The sequence below is a fragment of the Panthera leo genome, chromosome D2 (assembly GCF_018350215.1).
Source record: "Panthera leo isolate Ple1 chromosome D2, P.leo_Ple1_pat1.1, whole genome shotgun sequence".
NCBI lineage: Eukaryota > Metazoa > Chordata > Mammalia > Carnivora > Felidae > Panthera > Panthera leo.
In genome coordinates, this window is record NC_056689.1 from 82,511,371 (window position 1) to 82,527,442 (window position 16,072).

A 16,072-nucleotide genomic window follows, 5' to 3' on the forward strand; every position below is an offset into this window, starting at 1 on the left:
ACGTATGCTGTTTCAGTTTTTAATTCACGATACCGTGCATGAACATCCTTCTACATAAATCTTGTCTATATCTCTGGGTATCTCCTGGCTTAGATTTCTGGAAGTGAATCAGAGCACGTGAACTTTTACCGAAGCTGTTGCTTTTTGCTGCCCAGCTGCTCATTAGAAAAATTTGCAGTGATCTGACCACCCCCTCTTCACACAGCGAATGGCACGCTTTACTTGAGCTTCACAGCATTGCACAGTATCGGGAAAACTGTTTTTTTTCCCCCCAATTAAGTCTATTTATTTTGACTACATTTTTAAGGGATGGGACAGAATTTCAGAATTTTAAAATTACAACTTCAGAATGTTAAGGGGTGGGACAGAATTTCCTTTTAGCCCGTTTTCTGAACATAATTTTGTATCGGGATATGCACATGAGATATGCTCATTACAAAAACTATATCGAATAGGAGTAATGGAAATAAAGACAAAAGCAATTACGATTAAAAATTCACCCTAGGAGAAGTAATTCTGGTCAGCCTTGGGCAGAGACTTTTACCTCACACCTTCATGTCTATACATGCATTCATATTAAAACCAAGTTCTACTCTCTGTTGAACTCTAAAATGTGCTAGTACAGGGGCGCCTGGGTGGCGCAGTCGGTTAAGCGTCCGACTTCAGCCAGGTCACGATCTCACGGTCCGTGAGTTCGAGCCCCCGGTCAGGCTCTGGGCTGATGGCTCAGAGCCTGGAGCCTGTTTCCGATTCTGTGTCTCCCTCTCTCTCTGTCCCTCCCCCGTTCATGCTCTGTCTCTCTCTGTCCCAAAAATAAATAAACGTTGAAAAAAAATTAAAAAAAATAAAATAAAATGTGCTAGTACAAATCTCAGCAATTTTTCATGGGACTCCTCGTCAATCAGGTTTATCCTTGTACCAGGTAACCATAATTTACTTACACGTGTCTTTTTGGGGGGACACTTGTGTTGCATTTTCACTGCTGTACCCACGATGTGATGAGATCCCTTACGTGTTGAATTTTGTTAGCCTTTCCAGGTGTTTCTTCCTGATGAATTCTGACACACAGAGCTGTTGAGGCAACAAGTAGGTGCAGATCAGCAGAAAGTTTGGGCCAGTTTAAACATTGTGCACTTTGTGCGGGGACTTCATTTTACCCCAACCTCATCACCACACACTAGTACTGATCCTTTTAACCTTTTACAAGCTGGGAGAGGAGAAAGAGGTTATCGGTGTTATTTTACAAGAAGAAGCAGTGATGATTAACTTATGTTAGTATGTTGATCGTTCATTGGTGTTTTCGTTTTCACACATTTTCCATTGGCAGTGTTGGTTCATTTATTGTATGTAGAGATGCTATTTTGTATGTGATTGATTGTACAGTAAGGGTATTAACCCGTGTCAACTCCACACGGCACACAGATGTACACGAATACATACGTACATTCATTTCAGTGTTTGCATTTCACATATTTGTAGGGTTTTTGTTTTTTTAACATCTTTGTAAATGTTTTGCTGCCTGAAGTTAAAAATGTCTATTTAGTCAGCCAAATATTTGTCTTATTTGTCCTGGATTTGATATCTCAACTCCCAAGTTATGAGGCTTTCTGCATATTCAAACCAGTTCAAGTTTTCTTAAAAATGGAAAAGGGATGCACTTTGTACGGTTATATCACAGTTCCCAGGGGAGGGGGACAATGAGAACTCAGGATGTCACCCCAAACTCGCAATTTCCATTTTCTCTGCTCCTTTCTACATATATTCCACTCTTCTGGGTTTATTTTTTCTATATTAAGTGTCATTTTTTGCATTATCAGATTTCTGTCCTTACACTTATTTTGCTTTCCTCTTCCTAATTTTTTTAAAAAATAAATGTTTCATTTCCTTAATTATTTTGTTACGGGATTAATAATGAAAGTATTTAATACTGAATTTTCCTTTCAATGTAGGACTTTGGCCAAGTCCCATAGGTTTTAGGTAGAGTCTTTTGCAAACTGACATGTAACATTTTGAAATTGCAGTTTTTGTTTCTTCCTTAATGAGGAATCAGTTTGTAAAATAGTGATATGATAGTATAGTTTCTATTTTTTGTTATTTACTTTTGCTTTTCTATAATTTTGATAAAAGAATGTAGTCTTGCGATGTTTACTCTTTGCATTTTATTGATATTTTCTGTGTCAATTTATAAGCCATTTATATAAACCTTTGTAGCATTTCATGTCACTTGACGCTATTCCATTTTATGGACTTACCATCATTTATTTTTTAAGTTTATTTATCTGTTTTGAAAGAGAGAGAGAGAGAGGGCATGAAAGCAGGGGAGGTGAAGAGAGAGAGGGAGACAGAATCCCAAGCAGACTCCACACTCAGCACGGACCCCAACACAGGACTCGATCTCACGACCGTGAGACCATGACGTAAACCAATATCAAGAGTCAGACGCCCCTACCATCATTCATTTAACAATGTTCTGTTTTGGACATTTGGACAACAACATATGGGAAAGCTCTCTTTCCTATAGTGCTGGGAAAGGCTGGCTACTACGTTTTTAAATTCTGGACGTTGTTATCGGTAATACAGGTAATTGTTACATAACAATTCTGTGATCCACCTCTCTGTGATCACTATAGTTTTACCTTTCCTAGAATTTCATAGAAATGATATATATAGTATGTAATCTTTTGTATATGGTTTGCTTTGAGATTCATCTGAATGACCCCAAATTTGTTAATCCATTCAGCCATTGGACTCTTGGGTAGATTCAAGTTATTGACTACTATGAACAAAGCTACTAGGAGCATTTGAGTACAAGTCTTTGTGCAGATATTTTCTTTCCTTTCTCTTGCATAGATTCATAGGAGAGAAACTGCTGGGACGTATGGTAAATATATTTAACTTTAGAAGAGCTGACGGGATGTTTTCCGGAGGGGCTGTGCTAACGTGCATTCCCACGAGCTCTGAGTGTGGGGTTCCAGTGGCTCCATATCCTCTCCAACACTTGCTATTATCAGTCCCTTAAAATCTGGCATTATAATGAGTGCTTAGTGGTGTCTCACGATGGTTTCGAGTTGCATTTTGCTAACATCACTATTCTGGAGCATCTTTTTATGTGCTCACTCACCTTCTGTATACCTTCTCTGGTGAAATATCCATTTCAATCTTTTGTGCATTTTCTTACCATGGTTTGTCTTCTTCCTGTTGAATTCTGTGAGTTCTTTCTATTGTGTTTTCTGCATGTAAATCCTTCATGAGATACATGCTTTGCTACTATTTTCTTCCAGTCTCTGGTTGTCTTTTCAATTTCTTAACAGTATTTTTCAAAGAGAATTTTTTTTTTTTTATTTTTTAATATATGAAATTTACTGTCAAATTGGTTTCCATACAACACCCAGTGCTCATCCCAAAAGGTGCCCTCCTCAATACCCATCACCCACCCTGCCCTCCCTCCCACCCCCCATCAACCCTCAGTTTGTTCTCAGTTTTTAACAGTCTCTATGCTTTGGCTCTCTCCCACTCTAACCTCTTTTTTTTTTTTTTTTTTTTTCCTTCCCCTCCCCCATGGGTTTCTGTTATGTTTCTCAGGATCCACATAAGAGTGAAACCATATGGTATCTGTCTTTCTCTGTATGGCTTATTTCACTTAGCATCACACTCTCCAGTTCCATCCATGTTGCTACAAAAGGCCATATTTCATTTTTTCTCATTGCCACGTAGTATTCCATTGTGTATATAAACCACAATTTCTTTATCCATTCATCAGTTGATGGACATTTAGGCTCTTTCCATAATTTGGCTATTGTTGAGAGTGCCGCTATAAACATTGGGGTACAGGTGCCCCTATGCATCAGTACTCCTGTATCCCTTGGATAAATTCCTAGCAGTGCTATTGCTGGGTCATAGGGTAGTTCTATTTTTAATTTTCTGAGGAACCTCCACACTGCTTTCCAGAGCGGCTGCACCAATTTGCATTCCCACCAACAGTGCAAGAGGGTTCCTGTTTCTCCACATCCTCTCCAGCATCTATAGTCTCCTGATTTCTTCATTTTGGCCACTCTGACTGGCGTGAGGTGGTATCTGAGTGTGGTTTTGATTTGTATTTCCCTGATAAGGAGCGACGTTGAACATCTTTTCATGTGCCTGTTGGCCATCCGGATGTCTTCTTTAGAGAAGTGTCTATTCATGTTTTCTGCCCATTTCTTCACTGGGTTATTTGTTTTTCGGGTGTGGAGTTTGATGAGCTCTTTATAGATTTTGGATACTAGCCCTTTGTCCGATGTGTCATTTGCAAATATCTTTTCCCATTCTGTTGGTTGCCTTTTAGTTTTGTTGGTTGTTTCCTTTGCTGTGCAGAAGCTTTTTATCTTCATAAGGTCCCAGTAATTCACTTTTGCTTTTAATTCCCTTGCCTTTGGGGATGTGCCGAGTAAGAGATTGCTACGGCTGAGGTCAGAGAGGTCTTTTCCTGCTTTCTCCTCTAAGGTTTTGATGGTTTCCTCAAAGAGAATTTTTTAAAAAATTTTGGTGAAGTCATATGTACCAATCTTTTTATTTTATGAATTGTGATTCAAGTGAGATATGTAAGAAATCTTTGTCTAACCTGAGATTGTAAAGATTCTTTTTCTCCTATGTTTCCTTCTAGAAGTTTTATAATTTTAGTTTTTACGTTTATGGTTATCGCATATCTTGCATTACTTTCCGTATAGAGTATGGGGTAAGGTAAGGTCTGCAGCTCATCCTTACTCATGTGGATATGCAACTGTTCAACCGATTTCATGAAAAGCCTATTTCCTGACGAATTGCCTTGCCATTCCTGTTGAAAATCAGATGACCACATTTGTGTGCGTTTCTTTCTGGATTCTCTGTTACAAGGCCTTTCTTCCCAGCCCTGTATAAGCTCTGGGAACTGTTGGTCACGCTGCTTTTCTGCGGGTCTCTTGCTGGCCCCAGGCAGCTTCCTCTCACAAGTGTGGATCAGTACTTAACCACAGATTCGAGGGATCCGTCTGCAGTTTCCTCTGTCCACCAGGAGTATACCACAAATTCCAGTTGCCTTTGGCTTCCCAGTCTCTGATCTCCCTCTCTTTGGGTTCTTTATGGCTTCCTCTTCTTCCTTGGAATTTACCTGGGGCTGTGGTCAGTCTCCTTTCACTTGTTTTTCTCTCCGGAATCACAGTCCTATACTGCCAGATGTCTGGTGTGCAGAGACCATTTCTTCGTATACCATTTTCTGTTCTATTGATTCTTTAAGCCTGGAGGGCCAATCTGGTCGCTCTTACTCTCCATCATGGTCAAAGGAGGCTTTGTTCTTGAATGGCAACATGGCGGCCACATGGTCTTCCTTTCAGACTTTTGTACATACGGGTCTGTCGTCTTTTGACCCTGAAGGCTGTTGTGGAAAAGTCCGAGGTTTGTTTTTTGCTTCTGATTGGGACTTACTTGTCCCAACAGCATAGCAACAAAAGTCTTCATTGGTGAAATGTAGTCACCTGGTAACCTGGATACATTTCTGCGTAGATTGTTCTGTATAATTCTTTTTCTCTTTCTTTTTCTTCATGGGTTGTCTTTCCAGTCTTCCCATTCAGTTCATCGCGGGGAAATTTTTCTGTATCATATCTGTGAATTGTGAGCTCCCTTTGCTGAAATCTTCCCTCAGGCACACCAGTCATTCTTGAGTTGGGTTATCTCTGACCCACCATTTCTCTCTGATTGCTTTCGCCTCTGATCTTTTTTCTCTGAATACACTGTTACTTCCCTCCATTATGAGAACTTGTCTTTCAGCCAAGCCTTTTTCTAATTTGTATAAAAATAGGAAATATGTAAATCTGAAATTGTGTGGTTTGGAGTTCTAATTTGTTTTCTCTGCTCTGAAATTTCCTTTTCATCTCGTCTCTGGTGTTTTACTATTTCTCTATTACTCCTTTGTTTTATCAAATTCTTCTTACTATAAGTTCTTGCAGGGGAAACTGCTTCTGTTCATGGGACCGAGTGTTCTCCCAGCCTGAAGAGGGTTCGCTGTTTTTCTTTCCTTTTGCTGAATGTTTGCAAAGTTCCCTTGGCATTTTCCCCCCGCTGCTTATGCTGAAAGTGGGCGTCCTGTCCAACCGTTGGTTTGTTCTAACGGATTTCGAGTGTTTCTCCCTGATACCCTGCTCACCTCCTCTGGGCTACTTGGTTGTATCTTCTCCAAGCTTCGGTGTTTGTCTGGGACGACTTTCGATCTTTTTTTGCTCCAAATGCACCCAGGAGGGAAAGAATGGACAGGGAGAGCTCTGACCAGCTTAAGCTCGTGTGAATCTGGACCAATGGCAGCCTCACGCATCACCTGACCCAGGGCCTCAAACGCGGTCTCCTCATCTTGCTCTGTTTCCATCTGCCGGTTGTGTTTCTTGAGGCTCTGCTCCTGAGTCCAGAGACTCTCCTCCTTTTCCAGAACGTTCATCATGTCAGCTTCAAGTTACTGCAAGACAAAACAAAGCAAAGCAGAACAAAACAAAAGAGAACAAAAAAAAAACAAACAAACCTGAAAACACAGCGACGACACCCCCCTCGTGCCTCTGCCGACAAATTTGTTGGCATTTTTTAGTAGCTCGAATGTGGTCAGGCTGTGACCCACAGGCCTAGTGTTTGGGGGAGGAGGTACTGGAATTGCTTTGGACTCATTTTGAGTTTGGGGAGGCGGAAGTTGCGACCTTGCTGCAAGTCCAGGACCTTCCACAATGATGTCTGGGAGTCTCCCAGGGTGTGAGAGGGACACGGTGTCACCTGTCTGTTCCTGTCCGGGGAACAAGGAAGCCCGGAACCCCTCCAGGAAAGGGGCTACATCTAGGACGGGCTAGGGCAGACCAACACTGGGCGAGGGGTCGGGGGAGGGAGATGTCAGGGCCCAGGGCACAGAGGCCACTGCACACAGAACACGGTCTGGGGCATGAGTCCCCTACAGGTGGGGGCCAGGGCGAGAGCAAACTCCGGGGCGAGGGTCACAAGAGCAGCCAGCAGGTGGCTTTGAGTGGGTCATTTCGGCTGCACTGTTATGACTCTTAACATTACCATCTCGAATCCCTCTGAGTATTTTTGGTCTAAAGTAATTGTGTCTAAATTAATGGGCCATGACACCATTTACTTTAGCTTAGTTGTAACAAAATGTCAAATGATGTACCAATAATATTTTCCTAGTATGTGAAAATAAACATGCAATTTGCATATGAAATGTTTAAAATGGCCATTCTTGCACTATCTGCCATCCACAGTCGTCTCTCACCTCCTCGACATATATCGCTGCTAATGGGATCTTACTCTGGGAAATGCCGGTCTGAACGATGTGAAGAAGACCCTGCTCCCTGTGTTGCCATAATGCAGTGGGACAAGCTCTTAACTTGTTTTTCTTTTTCACTGCAATTTGAAGTTGCTGACTCCTTTTTCCATTTATCATGCAGGTCACTATGTGTGTGGTTTCTTGAAAAAAAAATCACAAAGGCACCTTATGTCACACAGACCTCTACAGTGTATAATAGCGTTCATTTTACTCTTTGAATTAATTCATGTACATCCATGCTTTTCTTATGAAATGCGTGTAGTTTATATGTACTTCGGGACATTTCAGGAGAAAGACTGCTTTGATGTGATCCTAATTTTCCACGAAAGAGGTGAGTTTTTAATACATAAAAGCCTTTCTTGACATTACAATGCCTCAAGGAGTCAAACATTTAATATTTTTTATCCTGCCTTAATAACTATCAGAAATAGCTACCTAAATCCTATGTGCCAAGAGTGTTTCCCGAGTATCTCAGTGCTGCGTTATGTCCTATCACCAACTTTTCCCTCCATCCCTAGAGCAAAGTGAAAATACATACGAGGCAAAAGCCGGGTGGATAAGAAACTATTCCATACGTGATAACGTTCAGTGGATTACACGCACACATTTCATGCTGACAAACAAGGAAATTAAATCAGTCCCTTCTGCTAAAAGAAGTTGAAGGAAAAACACACTTTTGCTAAAGCGTAAACATTTGAGACACTTGATTTTTAAGTGAGGTGTAAAAAGATATTCCATGCATTACGAGATCACTTGAAGCAGATCACAGAAGTTCTATGCCGGATTGTTTTATTATTTGGCTTCCCAGTGGTACCAACCATAATTTTTGGACATCAGTTTATCAAGGGCTTAAATCAAATTTTCTTAATCACGCAAGAAGTAAAGTGATTGGAGTGTCTGGTCTGACTCTTGAGTTCAGCTCAGGTCAGGATCTCCTGGCCCATGAGATTGAGCCCCGCGTTGGGCTCTGTACTGAGTGTGGAGTTTGCTTGGGACTCTCTCGGTCCTCTCTCCCTGTCCTCCCCTTCTCATGCTCTCTCTCTCTCTCTCTCTCTCTCTCTCAAAATAAATAAATAGACATTAAGAAAAAAAAGAAGGAAAGTAATTAATGGATTTGTTACTGTGAATGGAACAAAAACCTGTCCTGGTACGTACATATGTGAACTTGTTTCCAAAAGAACCCCGCATATACAATGTATTGTAAAAGAAACCACCTGCATTCCCTATTTACATGTACTCTCCTCTGTGTGAAATGACATATGGACAGGGATGCTCCTCGCAGCATATTTGTCTTAGAAAACAGGTGGGGGGCACCTGGGGGCTCAGGTGGTTAAGCGTCCGACTCGTGACTTGGTTTGGATCAGGACATGGTGTCATAGTTCATAGGTTCCAGCCCCGCGTCCGGCTCTGGGCTAACAGTGCAGAGCCTGCTTGAGATTTTCTCTCTCCCCTTCTCTCTGCCCCTCTCCCTCTTCTCCAACCAAATAAAAAAATAAACCATAAAAAAAAGAAAAGAAAAGAATAGAAAAGAAAAGAAAAGAAAAGAGTTGGGAACAACCTAAGTGGCTTAGGACAGAAGGGCAGTTGAATAAATGTGGGTGTATCTACCCACAGGCTTCAAGTGGCTACAATGAATATTTGTATGAAGCGTATCCACAGAGCACAACAATTCAGGCGGCAGAAAATCCCTATGTGTATCTTTTTGTAAATGTCCAAGGTTCCTCTGGAAGGATAGGGAAGAAACTGGCTACTGACTTTGTCTCAGGAGAGACGAACCGGCTGTCAGGGGAATAAGGAAGTCGGCGAGACTTAGGTTTTCCAGTTTCATTTTTAAAAACGTTTTGTATTTTGAGCTGTGTGTGCGCATTCCTTATTTTTTTAGGTATGATGTCAGCTGCCGTTTAAGTACAGAATCACATAACTTGACTCCACATTCTAACCGCGATTCTGAACAGCATATAGCATAGAACTCGAATTGCTACCTATGTGTGTGCTGTGCATTTAACGTTTCCTTCAAAAATCTTTCACTCGGTGCCATTTAAGGTGCTCGCTGAGTGCTGACGATGCAACACTCATGGGGACTCGGCCTCTGGGGAAGGGATCCATGGAGACAGCTCGAGACCAACGCAGTAAGCAGTTAAAATAAAGGTGGCAAATCCAGTTACAACCATGACAGAGTAATAGACACCAAATTTAGCCTCCTGCCATCCACAGGCATGAAACAGGAAAAAAAAAAAAAGTGTGTGGTAAAGGGTGTTTTTGGGTCAATGGACGACCATGAACCTGGCGAGGACGGGGCGTGGGAGACGGTCCCATTAACCCTGCGTGCTGGCAGGGACGACCTCTGAACGGCAGCCTGGAGAAGCAAAGTCACTCAGAGAGCAGCGTTCTTTCTGAGCGGAGGACACAGCTCCCAGTGTGTGGCCAGGAGGACTGGAGCATGTGAGGAGGGTACCGAAGCAGAAAAGTTGTGCAGAAAAGAAGCGACGGCTTTCTGCACGAGAGCCCTGAACTCTTCCCTCTCGTGTGAGCTGTGCATCATCAGGATGAAAACCTTGCTTCCTAAAGCCTCTACGGGGGGCTGTGAGAGTGGAGGGGATCCCAGGAGCTCCGACCAGCTAGGGTGGAAAGACCTCGTCAGATGCGTTAGGCGTTCAGTTCTGGGCTCAGAAAAACCATGCTTATGACTGGGGCTACCGGAGCTCTGGAGAAAGGGCTTCTAGCAGCTTAAGCTGATAACGTGGAAACGAATCTAGACTCCCAAGAATGCAGACAGTTAAAAAATTAGACATGCAAGGGCGCCTGGGCGGCCCCGTCGGCTAAGCGTCCGACTTCGGCTCAGGTCACGATGTCCCGGTTCGTGAATTTGAGCCCCACATCAGGCTCTCTGCGGTCAGCGCAGAGCCCGCTTCGAATCCTCTCTCTCCCTCTCTCTCCGCCCCTTCCCCCCTCTCAAAACTAAATAAATATGTAAAAAATTAGACGTGCAAAGGAACAGGAAAATAATCAGGACAAAAAGCATCAATAGATGCAAAGATGGCACGGATGTTAAAATTAGCAAAGAGCTCAGGGGTGCCATTAGACGTACATCCGAGAACTTAAAGGAAAAGATGAGAAAACGCGGGGACCCCTGGCAGAGAAATAAAAACGAACCAAATAAAAACGAACCACATAAAACGAACCAAATAAAAATTCTGTGACCTAAAAATACAATATCTGAAAGGAAACACTGAAGGGACTGAACAGAGGATTAAGCACTGCAGAAGGAAAGATTGGCAAACTTAAATATTCGGCTATAGGAACCTACTCAGACTGAATCACAGAGACAAAGAAGGACTTAAAGATTTGGAAACCTTCGGTGACCCATGGGATAGTATTGGGAGATATCACGTACATATAGTTGGAGTCCCAGAAATGGGAGAAAGTAGAAAATATTAAAAAAAAAATGGCTGAAAATGTCCAAATTTCATGCAAACTATAAACCTATAAACCAAGAAGCCCAGCTCATCCTAAGTATGATAGACACAAAGAAAACTACACTAAGACGTGTCGTTTTATTTTATTTTATTTATTCTTTTTTTTTTTTTTTTGGTGCAAAAAGGTGATTCTGTTACAGCATGGGGACAGGACCCATGGGCAGAAAGAGCTGCCCTGGGATTGTGGGGAGTGACTGATGATACACTTCTGAGTTTGTGGAAGGAGGGGGGATAGGATTTTAATCACATTTCTCAAAAAACAATGAGATGATCTTAGAAGCAGCTGGAGGAAGAAGATACATTTCCTAAAGTACTGATATAGGTAGTAAAGCATGAATGCTCCCCCCCCAAATGTCGCTCTGTGAAAGAAACCATAAGTGAAAAAGTTCATTGTATGATTCCATTTATGTGAAGATCGAGATCAGTTAAAACGACCTATGGTGGGGCCCCTGGGCGGTGGGGCGCCTGGGGGGGCTCAGTCCGTTGAGTGTCTGACTCTTGATTTTGGCTCAGGTCATGATCCAAGGGTGGTAGGATCAAGCCTACCACCAGAGAGATTCTCTCTCTTTCTCTCTCTCCCTATGCCCTCTTCCCACTCTTGGGTGCTCGCTTTCTCTAGCTCTTTCTAAAATTAAAAAAAAGAAAACACAAAAAACGACCATGGTTAAAAGTACCAGAGCAGGGGCTGCTTTGGTGGGATTCGGGAATTTTCTGGGAAGGGACATGTGGGGACTTTCCAGGGTGATGGAAATGCGATTGGGACACTTTTTTACGTATTTGTCTTTGTTCATAAAACTGTACACTTAAGATTTGTATAATTCACCTATGTTATTCATCAATGAAAAGTAATGCAAGAAAAAAAAAAGAGCTAAAATGCTCCGAGACCCCCCCTGAAGGAGGAGACAACTACTTGTTTTCCTGGGAGACTGGAGAAATCTTGCAAAAATCCCATTCTCTCGATTTCACTGGTTAATAACTGTTAATACTTGGGCATAACTTGGAGAAAGAGCGGGAAGGATAATTGGGTAATGTAAACATAGAAAGTTCTGTACCCCTTGGAGTTATTCGTTCTGGCACGTTCTAGAGATCAGAATAGCCATCCTGTGTTTTCCTCCTTGTGGGCATTGGTCCTAAAGTCAGTGTTCCTTGCTTGTCCTGCCCTGTGGCCAATCAGTCACCAAGACGTTCCGATTTTATCTCCCAAAGTCCTGTCATTTTATGCTAATGTCTCTGTACAGCGTTTAAAAGCAAACTGTGATGTGCTTCCTCCATACCAATTCTGCCTTTTTTTTTTTTTTTTTTGGTTTTGTTTATCCTCCTAGAGAGCATTTCTGGCCCGAGTGTTTTAATTTTAGCTGACATCTACCGGGGCCTTTAAGGTCAATGAGCATAATCTGTGTTACCCTGAACTCGAGCCCAAAGTCTCAGCCCTCAAAGAAACAGAAGACAAGACACACAGCGAGGGGTAAGAGTAACGGTCTCAGGAAAACTGCCTCCAGCCTCCTGCGCGTTACAGGAAGGGAGCTGCAGGGTTTGGGGGGGAGCAGGGCTCCCTAGGTGGGATTGAACAGGAAGTGCTGATGGGGGCAGATTTAACAAGCGCTGGGGCCTGGGTCTAAAAGAGGAAGATGGCTAAGTGGGCAGGATGGCAAGAGGGAGGGTAGATCCTTGAAGCCTAGGGTGAGAAGAGGGGAGCGGTCTCAGGTGTGAGAAGCTTGAGCGGGAAGAGAAGCCGAACGGGGAAGGGTAAGAAGGATCAAGGGGCTTCCGTACGGGAACCAGCACAACCCCGGCTTCGATGCCTCTGACAACATGCTTCAGCGTGACGATGACGGATGTCTTCAGACTCTAGAAGAAGTGAAGGGATGCTGCTTCATTCCTGGAAGAATCCAACAGAGAGGATGTTACCAGGAGACAGGAGCCATCTGCCCCTCATCATGTTACCAGGGCTGTTGACTTTCCAACAGCAGATGTCTGACAAAGGCGACTTGTTCCTCTCTTCTTGCATCACGGTCTCTGTCTCCACGGCCCCGCAGCGTTAACAAGCAAAACCGTGCTCCCCGGGGCTTTGAAACGGTGGCCTTCATGTACACCAGCCTGGCTCTGTAGGCCACCGCAGCAGGCACACTGAGACCTGGGTGATGTCACTGGCCTACCTGGGCCCACCCACCTGGGCTGCTCCCCCCGCAGGGACCCTGGAGGGGGGGCGGGGCAGGGGGAGGGGAGCCGCCTGTCCAGCTGGGCTCCGAACACAAGTCTGCCTGGTGCTGCCTGCTGGGCCCCTCCTCCTCTGAGCTGCCAGCCCACATGCTTTCATTGACTCCTCCTGTCTATCGGGGCTGTGTGAGGAGCCTGAGACGGAGATAGAGAGGTGCTGGAGTCCCGCATGGCACGGACCGTCTTGGGGCTCAAAGCCCCGACGCGATCGGGGCGGGGTGGGGGGCTAGTGGCTGACCAGAATGACGGACACCAGACCAATGGCTACATCTCAGAGAGAGTAGCAGAGGACGGGAGTGCCAGGCAACTTTCCGGGGGCAGAGGGGAACAGCCCGGGTGGGGAAGAGCTGGGCTCCAACAGGGAAGGGGCACAGGGGTGAGGGCCCAGAGCAGCCGAGATGTCAGGCAGAGGTGAATCCGAGGTGGGGGGAGAGGTAGAGACGGGGATGCTCGTGGAGAGGCTGAGTCAGAGCAAGACTGGCCTGAGATGGTGGGAGAAGGGGCAGAGCTTTGTGGAGAAGCTCTCCTTTATTTGAGTCTTCTGCATACGGGTGGTGGAGGGAGCCCTGGAGTGGGACCCGATCCCCCAGGCACAGTGGGGGCGGGACAGGAAGGGGAAGCAGAGTTCAAGATCTCCACTGTTGCGCCCTCTTTACCTCCTGTGCAAGGGAAGCTTTACTCTGGGCAGGTCAACTGTGGACGGTCTCAGCCAGCAGGTGCCCCATCCCTCCTCAGTCTTTGGGGTCGACAGCTCTGTGGGCAACAGCCCCTACTGCCCCAGGCGTCGCCTGGGGGCTGTGATGCAAGGTCGGGTTCTGTGACCTCACTGCCACCTTCTCCAGTTGGTTCCCGCATTCACAAACCCGGAGCAGTGAGGTCCCCACGGCAGGGATGCAATCTCCCTCAGGAAGGCCAGGTCTTGGGCCAAGCTTCAGAACCCCAATGATGTTACCTGTATCCCTTCTGCCCTCCGGATTGGAACGCCCGTGACTCTGACACCTCCCTACCTAGCGCACAGCGGGTCACCTGGAGAGCAGTCCCCGGGAGCAGCAGGTCCCGACCCTTCCTGGCAGCGGCTCTTCCTCCGTGTAGGTGGGTTTCCCTTTGCCGGGCTCTGCCTCCTGGACCACCAAGCCCCTCACCAACCAAGTGGTGACCCCATCCCCTCTTCAGCGAGGAGGACACCGGCTCGGGAGATTTTCCGGGCTCTCTGTGTACTTCTCGGAACCAGAAGCGGTACCAGCCGCGCGCTCCCCTGTACCCCCTGCGTGACCCAAAGCGTGTCCCCAGCCAGGTCACTTCCCGGTGCCCAGGGCCAAGGCGGGGTAGGAAGGGCCTTTCCCGCGCGGAAGAGCGCCCGTCACACCTGTCCCCGTCGCTGGGCGCGCGGCTCCGGGCAGTGGCGCCCCCCCTCCCCACCCCGGCCAGGGTCTCTCCCCGGAAGGGGCGCCAGCCTGGGAAGACGGACGGCCAGCGAGCGCGGCGGGGCGCCTCCAGGTGGGGCTGGCGCCCGGGGTGCGCTCCCCGCGCCGGACGGCAGGCGTCGCCCCCGCTCCTCGCTGCGCCGGCCCCCGCCCCCGCCGCGGAGCCCGAGCCCGAGCCGGAGCCGGAGCCGGAGCCCGAGCCCGAGCCCGAGCGCGAGCGGAGGAGGCGGCGGGACCCGGCAAATTTCCTGCTCGGCTGCGGGCGGCTGGAGGCTGCGCCGGCGGCGCCCGGACCCCGCGGCCTCCGCGCGTCCCCACGACCCTCCTTGGCGCCGGCGGGGACCGAGGGGCGCCCCGGAGGGCGGCGGGCGGGCGCCCGGGAGATGCGGAGCCGCCGCGGCGGCGCGATCGGCGCGACCGGACCGGCCCCCCCGAGGTGAGCGCGCGCGCGCGCGCGCGAGGGGTGCGGGCGGGGGCCGTGCGCCCCTCCGGGGACCGCGCGACCGGGGCGGCCGGAACAGGCCGGGGACGCCGCCTGGGCCGCCGCGGCGGGAGGGAGGGGCCGCGCCCGGGCGCCGGGTCTCGGAGCCGGGTCCCCAGCGGCCCCGCGGCGCGCCGGGTGCCGGCGGCTGGGGACGGCGCGACCCCGGCCTCGGCGCCTCGGACCCCTCCGCTCCCCCCCGCCCAACTTGGCCACCACCTCGGCGGCTCCCGCGCTCCCTCTCGGGAAACCCGCACCCCGAGCGCGTGTCTGCGGGTGGCGACAGTGCCGTGGGTCGGCGACAGGGACGTAGGTGAAAGCGGCCGGGACCGAGAGGGGGTCCCACGGGGTGTGTGGAGGGCCACACGATGCAGGCGTGGAGACGGGAGCCTTGCGAGAAAGTGACTCGGAGTTGCGCCAACTCTGGGAGGGGCGCGGGCCGCCGTGCGGATGCCGCCCCGAGGGTCCCGCGCCCTCGCCTTGGCAGGGAGGGGAGCGTGGAGGGCCGGAGGGCTCCCAGAGGTGCCGCGGGGACACCCCCGGCGGCGGGCAGGCCGGGCGGGCCCAGGCAGGACTGCCAGGATCCGCAGTGGCGGTGCGGTGACCTGTCAGAGCGCCTGGACCAGAGGTCAGCTAGGTGCCACGCCTGCGGGCTCGGGGGGGGGGGGGGGGGGGGGGGGGGGGGGCCGACTGGGGACGGCTGGCAGACCCACGGGGAGAGACGCAGAGCCAAGCCCTGCCAGACCGTGCTGGACCTGGCCTAAATTCCTTCCTGGCGTGGCCAGCCTTTCCAGAAAGGTTAACGTTATGCTTGCCCAATTATATTAATTTGTCTTGAATCAGGACCACTCTAGCCGAGTTTCAACGCAGGAAACTCAAGGAAAGAAGAACGTGGCCCTGTGCTTGTGTTTTAGAGTGGAAGGCTGTGGAGTTGAATGCTGCCGGTCGCTTGGTTTAGAAATCACGGCCTCCCTGTTCAGTCCGCTCTTGACCCCGGGTGCCCCTTGACCCAGAGTGCCTGGAGGTCTTTGTGTCTCCATGATGGGTGAAATGCTGTCTCTGTGAAATAAAGACCCACGCCCATCCAGAGTGTGAGTGGAGGGGGCAGGGAGGGGAGCGCGTCTCTCCCAAACCGGTGCAATAAGCCCAAGGAGGGCCTCGA

At 48.2% G+C, this 16,072-nt stretch overlaps 1 long non-coding RNA gene across 1 annotated transcript; it reads right to left on the bottom strand.

The window, feature by feature from the left end:
* Positions 1 to 10,937: 10,937 nt before the first annotated feature.
* LOC122201717 lies at positions 10,938 to 13,840 on the bottom strand. The gene is made up of 3 exons (XR_006194313.1): positions 13,662 to 13,840; positions 11,841 to 12,667; positions 10,938 to 11,413 (listed from the first exon to the last, which is right to left on the bottom strand). It is a non-coding gene; the product is annotated as an uncharacterized LOC122201717 (long non-coding RNA).
* Between the last annotated feature and the right edge of the window lie 2,232 nt (positions 13,841 to 16,072).